Here is a 12,033-nt window from a genome sequence, read left to right as displayed (position 1 = left end):
TTGGAAACACTTTACCAGAAGAGATTTCAGAACTTCAGACTAGTGTGGATGGATGGAAACAATGCATGATTAGAGTTTTCATTATTCCGCCTTGTTCTTTCGGGTCCGTGGGGACTTTTTTAAGAGTAGGTGCTCACATTCAGTCCTTCAAGGGAGGGCATTGCTCAGGGCCGGCATGCAGCGTGCTTAGGGTTAGAGATTCTGAGAGCAGAAATCGGAGCAGAATCCTGAGAGAGTCATGTAACGAGCTTGACGTGTGTTGTTAATTCCCCACCCGGTAGCGGAACCTCCTGGGAGACTGAAGTTTACACGGTTTACAGCCAGATTGAGCAAACAACAGTGTGATTAAGTTACACGCATTAGTTGGCTCCATAACCAGAATAGAAATGTACATGTTAATTTGGGATGGAAAGTTTTCAACAAAGCAGTGGCTGCTTGCACAGACTTGTCTCTGGTCCTCAGGTCTGGCCCACAGCAAAGCCCTCTGTGGGAGAGGAGATCGGGGAGTCAGGAGCGGGACTGGCTGTGGAGTTCGAGGGGCCCCGTGCGCAGCAGAGATGTGGGCCCCTTGCTTGGAAAGTATTAAGGATTTCAACACAGCAGAGTGTTAAACCAAGTGCAAGGTCCTTCTGAGTGTGGGCGGGGTACTGGGGGACTGCGCAGGGCAAACACCCTTAAGGTTGGCCCCAATTGAAGTCACTGGAGAAGGGAGGGCTGAGCCGGGGCTCCAGGGTTCTGTGTGCACCACACGCCGCTCGCCTGGAAGGTTGGAGGCAAACGTGATTCAGCTGATCTTCTGGAGCCACTCGGATGCCCCAGCGCCAAGCCAGGTTGCGGGGATTCAGCCGTGAGCAAGCAGGAGCCGCCGGGTCCCTGGTTACGGCCGAGGGCTCTGGCGTCAGACCGTCAGCTCAGAGACTTTGTTTTTTTAATTGAAGTATAATCGACATACAACATCCTATTAGTTTCAGGCATACCATAGTGATTTGATATTTTTATACATTACAAAATGATCCCCATGGTAAGTCTAGTTACCATCTGTCGCCACACGAAGTTATTACAACATTATTGGCTGTATTCCCTGTGTGTACATTGCATCCCCTTTACTTACTTATTTTTTTACTGGAAGTTTGTGCATCTAATCCCCTTCCCCTATTTCATCCCCGACAAGCCCTCTTCTTGCTGGTAACCAACACTGTGTTTCCTGTATGTCTGAGCCTGTTTCTGTTTTGCTTTGTTTGTTTTGTTTTGTGTTTTAGATTCCATGTATAAGTGGAGTCATACAGTATTTGCCTTTCTCTGCCTGACTCATTTCACTTAGCATAATACCTTCTAGGTCCATCCACGTTGTCATGAGTGGCAAAATTTCATTCTTTTTTATGGCTGAATGATATTCCAAGGTGTGTGTGTGTGTGTGTGTGCGCGCGCTCTTGCGAACGTGTGTGTATGTGTGTACAGCAAGTCGCCTTTATTCATCTATCTGACACTTCGGTTGCTTCCATATCTTGGCTGTTGTAAATCACACCATAGTGAACATAGGGGTTCATTCTCTTCCAGTTGGTGTTTTCGTTGCCCTTAGATAATACCCAGAATTAGAATTGCTGGACTGTAAGATAGTTCTATTCCATTTTTAAGGAACCTCCATACTGTTTCTCACAGTCGCTACACCAATTTATATCCCACCAACAGTGGTACGAGGGTTCCCTTTTCTCCACATCATTGCCAACACCTGTTATTTTTTGTCTTTTTGATCGTAGCCAATCTTCCAGGTGGGAGGTGATGTCTCATTGCGGTTTGGGTTTGCATTTCCCTGATGAGCGATGCTGAGCCTCTTTTCATGTGCCTGTTGGCCATCTGTAGGTCTTCTCTGGAGAAATGTCTGTTCCAGTCTTCTGGCCATTATTTTAATCAGGTTGTTTGTTTGTTTTTTTTTTATGTTAAGTTGTGTAAGTTCTTTCTGTATTTTGGATATTAACCCCCAATTGGATGTATGATTTGCAAATATCTCCTCCCATTAGGTACGTTGCATTTTGGTTTTGCCGATGGTTTCCTTTGCTGTGCAATCTACAGATTCAATACAATCCCCATCAAAATAACAATGACATTTGTCACAGAACTGGAACAAGGGATCCTAAAATCTTTATGGAACCACAAAAGACCCCAAATAGCCAGAGCAATCTTGAGAAGAACAAAGCTGGAAGTATCACTATCCCAGATATCTACATGGTACTCTACAAAGCTGTGGTAATGAAAACTGTATGGTCCTGGCACAAAAATAGACACATAGAGCAGTGGAACAGAGTAGAGAGTCCAGAAATAAACCCACACCTACATGGTCAATTAATCTCCAACAAAGGAGGCAGGAATATGCAATGAGGAAAAGACAGTCTCTTCAACAAATGGTGTTGGGAAAATGGGACAGTCACACGCAAAAGAATGAAACTGGACCACTTTCTTACACCATACAGAAAAATAAACTCGAAATGGATTAATGACCTAAATGTAAGAGCTGAAGCCATAAAACTCCTAGAGGAAAACAGATGCAGTAAGTTCTTTGACAGCGATCTAAGCATTATTTTTTGGATCTGTCTCCTCAGGTGAGGACAACACAAGCCAAAATCAACGAGAGGGATCACATCAAACCAAAAAGCTCAGAGAGTTTTAAGAGCTCCACGTAACCTTGTCCTGTTACCTGAGCTGGGTAGTAATAGCCCCCATGTCTGCCGTGAGGACTAAGCAGTTTATCAGGCACATGCAAGTGTCCAGACACATCAGGGGCTTTAGTGAATGTTCGCGAAGACAGGTCAACAGTGATGCATGATGGGAAGCTATGGGAGTGCACAGAGGGGACCAGAGGGCTGGGCTGGGGAAGACCTGCCTGGCTCCCGGCTGTGTTCCTTTCGTCTGGATACTGAGACCTGGAGCTCTTGCACCACAGAGCCCTTTCCTCCTCTCGCTCCCTCTAGGCCAGCCTGTCATCTCCATCCCTGGGGATCCAGAAGTGCCCTGGATGTACGTGCTGACCTGACCTGGCCCCTCTGTCCATAGCAGCCTCTCCTGACCCATCCTCTAAGGTCCTGAATTTCTGCTCTTCTCTGGTCCTGCACCTGCCAGGTTTTCAGTGATTGTGGGTACTATTCACAGCCCTTCCCCATCCGACTGTACCTGCCTTGCTGGCCATGCTCCCTCCTGCCACTCCCTTACGCAGAATCAGCGTCTCTGTCCCATTCCCTCAGCCTCCATATTTGTTTCTGCCACCTGAGAGCCTCGGTTGTGTTTGCAGCTTCAATTCCATTCCACAGACATGGACCGAGTGCCTCTCTTTACATCCCTTCTGGAACAAAGGACAGTTGATCCTCATTATTCACGGATCCTGTATTGGCTAATTCACCCACCCACTAGTATTTATTTCTAACCACAAAGTCAATGCTCATGGTGCTTTCATGGCTGTTTGTGGACATGTGCAGAACAGAATGGCAGAAATTCATGTTGCCCGATGTGTGTGTTCGCAGCTGAGACCCAGCAAGGCCGCGCTCTGCCTCCTTGTTGCGGCTCTCCTACTGTGAACAAGCATTCTTTCTGTGGTCTGCTTAATGCCGCTTTGTGCATTTTTGTGCTTTTGGTTGATGATTTCACTGTTTAAAATGGCCCTGAGTGTAGAGCCGAAGCGCTGTCTGGGATTCCTAAACATAAGGAGGCTGTGATGTGCCCGACAGAGAAAATCCGTGTGTTAGACAAGCCTCCTTCGGGCACGCCTCATCATGCTGTTGACTGTGAGTTCAGTGTGAAGGAGTCACCGGTATGGTGCATCCAGAAAAAGGAAGAGGAAATTCACCCAAATGTATGTGAGGCTGCTCCGTTGTTTTGACCAGCGGCTCAAAGTGACTTAACCCTGTATATTCCCCCGGAGCAGTGGTTCTGTAATCACTAGTTCAGTGTTCATGGAGACTTTAGAGAATATAACTACATGCATACTAAGGATCAACTTTACCAAAAAAAAAAAAAAAAAAAAAAAAGGCAGAGTTTCTGCTAAGTGCTGGACATCATTCAGACCCCTCTGGTGCTTTGTGGCTTCCTGCTTGAGCCAGGCCAGTGCTTTCTCTGTCCCATGAGCTCATTTTGCATCCGTGTCTGCCTATTTTATTTGAGGCTCCATCAGACCCTGCCTTCTGATGCCCCTTAGTTGTCATTTTAACTCTCCTGTGGCCCCTGGAGGGGCAGTGAAGTCCTCTCGGAGCAAAGAACCGTTGACTGTCACAGTGTCCTTCTTGGGGAGGGAGGCAGTGAGGAGGCGCTAAAGCCCAGGCTGGAGAAATTGCTTGAATGGAACGGGCTTGCAGGTGATCGTAATACAACAACCTGTGTCAGCAAGACGGGCCTCAGAGCACCTACCCCCTCGGGGATGTTGTGAGACTCGAGATGTTTGTAAAAGCCCAAAGTGAACTTTGAAAGTGCCATGTAAGTTAGTTGCTCTTTGGTGTGGACATCTGTGGGTGGCCTCGTGAAGAAGGGATCATGGTGGGGGAGGGGCGGGTGCTGCTGGTTATCTCCAGGCCAGTAGGGCCTGGTGTGGCTTGGAGGGGCTTGCTTGTCAGCCAGGACCCCACCGTGTCAAACCCACCAAGTATTTCGTGCTGCTGAGGGAAGAAAGTGAGGCTGCAGATGGCCCTGGGTTAGATGTCCTCGAGGCTAACTGGGACTGCTTCTCCTCTTGGCACCGGCTGTGTGTTTTCCCGTCAATTGTCGTAGGACCCAGAGTAGTAAAGGCTGGGGGCGTCCTTGCCCAGTTACTGTCGGGAATCTCAAGAGCCAGTAGTAGGCTGCCTTGGTGGGCTGCAGAGCACGGATGCCTGTGTTCTTCTATTCATTTGGGAGAAGCAAAGTTTTTTTTCTGGTTTGTCAGACTCTACCATCCCTGGTATTTCCCTTTGGAATGAGTCACTTCGGTGTCCCCTGTGCCTGTGGTATTTCCCTCACCCGCTTCTCCGGGATTCTTTCACATTCTGTCATCTTCTGTCTCTCACTGTGGATGTTTGTGAATAATATTAAGCATCTTCTGGACTTTAATCATTCCCTGAGCACAGAGACTGGGTCTGGTTTGGTTTTTTATATGTATCACTGTGCTTAGCACAATACCCAGGGTGTCATAGATTTATTATTATTATTATTATTATTACCTATTGAACTGATGGAATAATTTCATGAAAGCATTAACAGGCCATAGTTCTACACCTGGGTCTCTGGGGCAATAAGGAAGAGGATGTGTCTAACGCACACTCTTCACCTGTCCCAGGCGTCTCTGTGGCAGAGAAGAATCAGCTCAGCTCTTCTCTGTTCTGTGGAGAGGGAAGAGGCAGGTTGTGACATGGAGGGGTGGGAAGGACACAAGGAAGTCCTTCTCGAGTCTAGAAAATCCTCGAGGGCACTGGGGGATCCCTTTCCCTGGAAATCTTTAGGGAAAAGTGACCTCCATGTGTCTGGAATTGTTGCCTGGAGACAGCGGCCTGCCTGGGATGGGACAGCTTCTCAGGCAGCCATGACTGAGCCCAGTCAGATGGGTCTGAAGAGGTCCTGCTTCTCTAGCAGTGAGCAAGTACCCTAGTCACTTAAATAGCATAACGCACACTGGCTCAGAGAATGTTCTAGTGCCTCTCTAGTATGCTTGATAACGTGGGCTTCTGAGGGTTTGATTCTTGTCAGTGGCCTTCCTTTGTTTAATGGCTTATCAGGCCAAGACACTTGGGCATGATGCTGCCAGATTAATCGCACTGAGACTCCTTGATCCTATCCCTCAGAAACCCTGAGTGGCTTCACACTGACTAAGGGATAAAATCTAACATCTGTAACTCTTAACTTTAAAGTCCTTGAGGTCAGGGACTGCACTGGGTACTGCTCGCGAGTCTCCTCAGGACAGTTGATACGGCCCGTGATGAAATGCCAAGTGGACTTGATTGTGTTTATGGTCACTTCTGGAGAATCGCAACACTGGAATTGCCTGTTAGCCACTTCTCCATCCTACGGGGGAGCGCAGTCCCCCACATTCACGGCGGGGCGTTGCAATGTTTATAATGACATGAGGGCGTTAGGAAGAACTCGGGGAGCCCTGGGCAGTAAACATACAGTCTGAGTTGGGGGCAGGGGTGGGGGGAGACAGTATTCAAGGTTGAAGTTCAGGATTTGTTTTTGCCAGACGCCTGCCACTCCCGGACGGACCCGCCTTTTTGTGTCTCCCAGAAGCATCATTTCTCTCTTTTCCAAATAGGCTTAAGAATCCCGGGCGCCTCCCTTCCCACCGGCCTGCGGTGGAGATGAGCGGGAATGTTCTGAGCTGTGCTGGGCGCTGCTCCTGAACGGGGTGTGGTGTATGCACCTGGCACACTCATTGGAGTGTTGTTTGCCTGGCACAGGCACCTTTTTTTCAGCCTGGCTGTCAGGTTTGTTTCTTTCCAGGAAAATTGTGGAACGTGTGCTCTCAGACTGAGTTCAAGGGCAAGATGAGTTCAATTCTGGGAGGGAGAACTCTGAGCGGTCCATTGTCCTGACTTGGAAAGAGGAGTAAAACACGAAATACTTCTTGCTTCTCTAATATTTCTTGGCGTTTATTTTGTTCCTTGATTATTAGCATGGATTACATCTTGCCTTGTGTTCTGTTTGACTTATCTTGTATCTGAGAGCATCAGCTCTTAGAGAAGGGATCATCTGTCATCCATTTTTCATTCTCCCACAGGAGTAAGAGGTGTGTTTCTATGTATTGTGGAAGAAACTATGATCTGAGACAGCCAGGCTCAGCTCTTAATAAGGGAGCCAGGGGACAAGTAGGAACCAGGAATTACTAAGGATGAATATATTTTGATTTAATATCCAGATAATAGTATTCCTATTATATCCCATGCTTTAGTTTTTCTGTTCTACATCCTTAAGGCCTAAGGTCCTGAGTCTCGCTGCTTCCCCTTTCTATGGGATTAGACGCGGGCCCCCCTGGATCTCGCAAGCTCCAGGGTTCTCAGCCCTGACTGCACCCTAGAATCCCCAGGGGAGCCCATAAACACCCAATTAACCGCGACTCCTGCAGATGGGATCCGGGCATCCGTGGTTGCCAGACTCCCAGGTGAGTCCGGTGCACGGCCGAGGCTGAGCACAAGCCACTTGAGGGCAGGGAGTCTGTTTTGTTCCTTGTTTTTTTTTGCCAGGGCCTCCTAGAGCCCTTGGCACAGGGTGAGTACTCCGCAAACGTCAGGGCCTCCTATCCGTATCTCTTTGTGCAGCTCACGTCGCTTTAGACAGTGTGATTCTCAGACCCAGCCCGGAGCCATCCCTCATCCAGGGATCCCTGTCTCAGTGTCTACCTCCCTGTCTGTCGGGCAGTCCCAGCCAGAACCTTGGGTTCGCCTGGGATCCCCTCGCCTCCCCTCCCCCACATTCCAGGTCTTCGCGGCGTGTGATGTCTTGACGTACAAAGTAGCTCTCATGTCTGGTTTGTTTCCCTGCTTAGCGGCACGTCCTGATCCAGCGTGCCAGGATCAGGCCCCCGGACTACTTCTGAAGCTCCCCAGCCCGGCTGCCTACGTACAGCCTCGCCCCGCCAGTCCATTCTCCACACCGTAGTCCTCTCTGCAAATACGAACATGAGCTCATGGTCTCTTGATTAAAACCCCCCAGCGACTACTGCTGCTGTTAGGAGAACACCCTCCTCAGTCTGGTGGACAGGGCCCCGTGGGCTGGTCCAGGCCTGAACGCCTGGCTGCCTTTGCAGAACAGCCCCAGACTCCTTTGGTCCTGGAGCTCCATGAGCAGGTGTGACTGCTGGCTTCTCTTGTCCCCTCTTCTCTTCTGCAGGGGCTGCCCCTTCTGCCTGAGCCCCCTAGAATGGTTCATAACAGCACAGTCACGCACCGCATTCTGCATGGCATGTCTGCTTTGCCCTCTTTTCAGCAAACTCCTAAAGTTGTATTAATACCCACATCCATCCATTGCTCTTCTAGGAGAATCTTTGGATGTGTCGTAACCTTCTTAATTTGGGGGTTTTGACCTAAGGTGTATCCTTTGTCCTGTCCTTGGGCCCATAAGGATTTTCAGGAGTTGCTCTTTTTTGTTTCGAATCCCATGCCTTAGTGTCCTGGGTCACTTTCACTCGCAGCGATGCTCAGAGGTGGCTGGGTGCCGAGTGTGAGTGTGTCTGTGTGCAGATGAGAACCCGGGGCTGACGGTCACGGCCCCCTTGCCCACCGCAGCCTCCCGATTGCCTTTACTCCACTGCATGCCCTGCTGTCACTGTAAACGCCACCAGAAACTAAACCTTGCAGCCCCTCATTTGTTTCAGTGAGCCTCTGCCGAACAATGGGCAGAACATTGGAGAAGAACCCGATTACCTGGTTTTGTGATCTTCTAACACACTCCCATGTCTGGGCCTCACTTTCCTGATTTTATAAAATGAGAACTTTGGATGAGATTATTAAGGATCTTTCAGTACTAATTATCATGATAGTAAAAATAATGGGAATAGTAATAATGTCAGCTAACGTTTATGGGGCACTTGCCATGGGTCAGTGCTAAGTATTTTACATTGTCTAGGAAAAAATGCGGTGTTTTTCCTTTATTGTTAGTCAACACTTCCAAAGCCAGATGGGGGGAAGGGGTTTCTTCCACACTGACCGATTCTGTAACACCAGTGGGGTGTCCTACAGTTCAGTTCAATTCTGACACCATCCACCTGGAGCTAGGGTCAGATTGCACAGGTTAAGGGCTCGGTCGCACAAGACCACCCCCGCTCCAGACACCCGGTCCAGGCCAGCTTGTCACCTGTGCTCCTGAACGCTGGTTGTCAGCCAGAAGTTCCCATGTCTCCCTACTTGGGTCCCGTTAAGTCTCTAAGAGCAGCTGACAGAACTCAGGAAACCGGTACGAGATTTCTGCTAGTACAAAGGCTAGTCAAGGGTATGAATGAACAGCCAAATGAAAAAATACCTAGAAGGGGGTCTGGAAGGGTCCTGAACATAGGAGCACCTGTGCCTGTGGAGTTGGCCGTACACCAGCCTCTGACACATGGCTGTGTTCTTGTTCACCAACGTGGAAGTGCTCCGAACCCCATACTTGGGGGATCTTTATGGAAGCTTCATCACGTAGGCACGATCCATCATTAACTCCACTTCTGGCTCCCTTCCCCTCTCTGGAGAACGGGGGTGGGGGGTTGGGGCGGGGGTTGAAAGCTCTAAGCCTCTAATCATGGCCTGGTTTTGCTGGTGACCAGCTCCCATTCAGGACCCCACCAAGAGTTGCCTCATTAGAATAAAAGACGCTCCTGTCACTCAGGAAATTACGAGGGTTTTAAGAGTCCTACATCAGGAATTAGGATCAAAGACCAAATATTAACAGGAACTGGGTGCAGAGACCAGTGTATGTATTTCCTATTATTTCACATGTTTATAGCTCATTTTAAAATTCTTTAATCCGCTCGACAGGCATACAAAATAAGGATTTCTGTGGCTCCATTTTATAGATGTTGAAACTGAGGCACAAGTGAAGTGTAGCAACTCGCTCAAAACCACAGAGCCAGGAAGTGACGGAGCTGGGATTCAAACCCAGGAACACTGGCTCCGGAGTCCCCACTCTTCACCAGCTAGAGGAGAAGACAGAGACTGGGCTTTGGAGTCAAACAGATCTAGTTTGAGGACTGACTGTCACGTACCAGCTGTGTGGCCCCAGCCAGGCTACTTCGGTACACCTGTTTTCCTGTATGTGACATAGGAATAAGACCTGCATCAGGATGTATCGGTTTGCTTGAGATGCCATAACAAAGTATTTCCTCACTGTTCTGGAGGCTACAAGTTCAAGGTCAAGATGTCAGCAGGGTTGGTTTCTCTTGAAGCCTCTCCCTGGGCTTCAAATGGCCATTTGCTGCATTCCCATGTGATCTTTCCTCTGTGCTCGTGCACATCTGTGTCCTAACCTCCTGTTCTTAAAAGGACACAAATCATATCCGGTTAGGACCCACCCAGAAGGACTTAATGACCTCTTTAAAGACCCTGTCTCCAAATACAGTCACATTCTGAGGCACTGGAGGGTTAGGACTTGAACTTATGAATGAGGAGGGAGGAGACACATTTCAGCCCATCACAGGAGAGTTCGTGGATCTTCGAGGACATTGTGTTCTGTAAAGTGCCTGACCTGGTGTAGGCACTCTGTTAATTCAGGGTCCTTCCCCTCTCTGACAGTTCTGACTTCGTATCCATCCCTTTATTCCTGGGTGATGATGAAATGTGATGCTGTTGGCAACAGCCGAGTGAGCACTGAGTGGAATCTGTCTGTTTGGCAGCTATTTCCAGAGTGGAAAAAAAAAAAATCTCTCTCTCATTTTAGATCACTTGTGGCATGGTTTATGTTCCTTGAGTGAACACTGGAGGCCTTGAAGTCTTAGAAAAATATTATGATAAATCACAATCCTTCAAACTTGCATGACATATTTTATACAAGGCTGTTAGCCTGCCTTTCACATGTGAATTTATCCTTCTGCCCCAAGTTAGGCAGCATCCTGTTCCCCTTGCAGTGGAAGAGCTGACGCATTAGCACTTCTCATACAGACAACGAGGACAGGCACCCTTCTGCTGTACCCCCGAAGCTTCCTGTGTTTACTTCTGGCCTCCTCTTCCTTCCTGGGAGCCCACCTTTCCAAAGTCACAGAAGGTAAAGGTGAGCTACCGGAGAGGAGCCAGGAGTGTGGAAACATGACTTGAGTGCTGTTGAGTTCATGGAGATGCCCTAGCATGGTGATGTGGACGTGGAAAGAAAGTAGGAGCCTTTTTAGAGAGAGATGAAGTCCTGGAAAGAAGAACCGAGAATCTATAATGGTCAGAGCAGCTGCTGCTGACCGAGTGCCCGTCAGGTGCCAGGCGCTAAGCAAAGCTCCTTACGTGCACGATCTGCAACCTTTATGCCACCCTGAGAGAAGCTTCAAGATCCCTCCTCTTCGGACAAGCAGCTGAGGCTCCGAGATGCTGAACAACTCACTTGTAACTCGCAGAGCCAGCAGCCAAAGCCAGGACTGCTTGTCTGCGGACCTGTGCAGAGGAGGAGACCCGCTCGGGCTGCTGCGGGCAAGCCTGGCAGCGTCACAGATGTGGTGATGGGTGGGGGAGCGCAGCTGCCTCCCAAAGCAGATGGGAATGCCCTGATGCCCAGACCCGAAGTGACATTGCCACTTCAGCTCTCCGGGGAATGGAGGAAAACAAGGCTCAACCTTGGCCTGCAGGTAGAAGTAGCCCTGAAGAGAAGAAAGTTATTCCCTAAGGGCTGGTGCCAAGCTTGATAACTGGAAATGAGAGTGAACCTGGAAAGCAGACGTTTTTTAAACGTGAGCCGAATCAGCTAAAGCCTGAGATAGGAATTTGTCATCTGCTTTTTCCGTGTGGAGTTTGTACCCCGAAGGACTCGATTCCAGAGTTGTTGGTTTGAGTGGGCTCTGAGAGTTTGGTGTTCTATTAAGGGAGGTTGGGGGGAAATGGGGAGAAAAATGTAATCTTAATGTCAAACCACCATTCCTTTATTAATTTTTTTTCTGGTTGTAAAATTATGGTCACAGAAAACAGAGAAAATGATAAAGGAAAAAAAATGTCTCTAATCTACCACTCGCAGATAACCATCAAAATGTGAAAGACTACCCTTCCAGTATCTTTTCCATACAATTTTAAGGTAAAAAGGGGATCGTACCTGGCATCATTAGTAACCTTTGATCACTTAGGGCTATATCATGCACGTTTTCCAGTATCTTTAAATGTCCTTCTCACCTTCTCCCCCATTGGGTGATAAACCATAATCTTATTAGTCCTTCCCATTTGGGCATCAGGAGGGTTGAGAGTTCCTTCCCTTGATTAGCTCACCTGGTAGGATATCCCTTTAGGAACCTCCCAACAGCAGAATGGGGTGTCTAGTTTGGGAAATCTATGCTATTTATATACAGCTCACTCTGTTAATAGTCCTTACCTCTAATAATAATTATCTCTATCTAATATCAATGTTCAGTATCTCTAATATCAACCA

This window comes from Ursus arctos, unplaced genomic scaffold (genome assembly GCF_023065955.2).
Source record: "Ursus arctos isolate Adak ecotype North America unplaced genomic scaffold, UrsArc2.0 scaffold_17, whole genome shotgun sequence".
NCBI lineage: Eukaryota > Metazoa > Chordata > Mammalia > Carnivora > Ursidae > Ursus > Ursus arctos.
Note: the sequence above shows the minus strand (reverse complement) of the source record.